Consider the following 1,137-nt stretch of genomic DNA (forward strand, 5'->3'; position numbering starts at 1 on the left):
TGGGTTAACTTCCTTTGTTCAGGGGCAGAACGACAGATTTTTATCTTGTCAGCTCGGGGGATTTGATCTTGCAACCTTTTAGGTTCTTAATCCAACACTCTAACCACTAGGCTACCCTGCCGCCCCAGCTTACTGTAACTAGAGGGCTTAGGGCCCCCCCCAACAATAAATAATGTACACCAGCATGGCTAGTCTATTATGCTGGTGAACCTGCACACACACTGACCAGCAGTTAGGACTCACACTCACATCCTGGTGAACCTGTACACACACTGACCAGCACTTAGGACTCACACTCACATCCTGGTGAACCTGCACACACACTGACCAGCACTTAGGACTCACACTCACATCCTGGTGAACCTGCACACACACTGACCAGCACTTAGGACTCACACTCACATCCTGGTGAACCTGCACACACACTGACCAGCACTTAGGACTCACACTCACATCCTGGTGAACCTGTACACACACTGACCAGCACTTAGGACTCACACTCACATCCTGGTGAACCTGCACACACATTGACCAGCACTTAGGACTCACACTCACATCCTGGTGAACCTGTACACACACTGACCAGCACTTAGGACTCACACTCACATCCTGGTGAACCTGCACACACACTGACCAGCACTTAGGACTCACACTCACATCCTGGTGAACCTGCACACACACTGACCAGCACTTAGGACTCACACTCACATCCTGGTGAACCTGCACACACACTGACCAGCACTTAGGACTCACACTCACATCCTGGTGAGCCTGCACACACACTGACCAGCACTTAGGACTCACACTCACATCCTGGTGAACCTGCACACACACTGACCAGCACTTAGGACTCACACTCACATCCTGGTGAACCTGCACACACACGTTCATGTACCAACTGTAGTAAACGTCCATTTACTCTCTCATCGTATAAAGTGTCAGTTCTTATCTGGGTTTTCCAGACAGACCACAAGCCGTGCATGACCATAAAGAGAGATACAAAAGGGAAGCGATCTCTGGCAGACAATCCCAGCGATGACAGCTTTATGGTGGAGATTGGAATAATACCATCCATCATGACACAATGTAGGGCCTACCTAATAATGTACAGAATCACAGTATCAGCTCTGCCTCTGT

Source organism: Salmo trutta, unplaced genomic scaffold, assembly GCF_901001165.1.
Source record: "Salmo trutta unplaced genomic scaffold, fSalTru1.1, whole genome shotgun sequence".
Lineage (NCBI taxonomy): Eukaryota > Metazoa > Chordata > Actinopteri > Salmoniformes > Salmonidae > Salmo > Salmo trutta.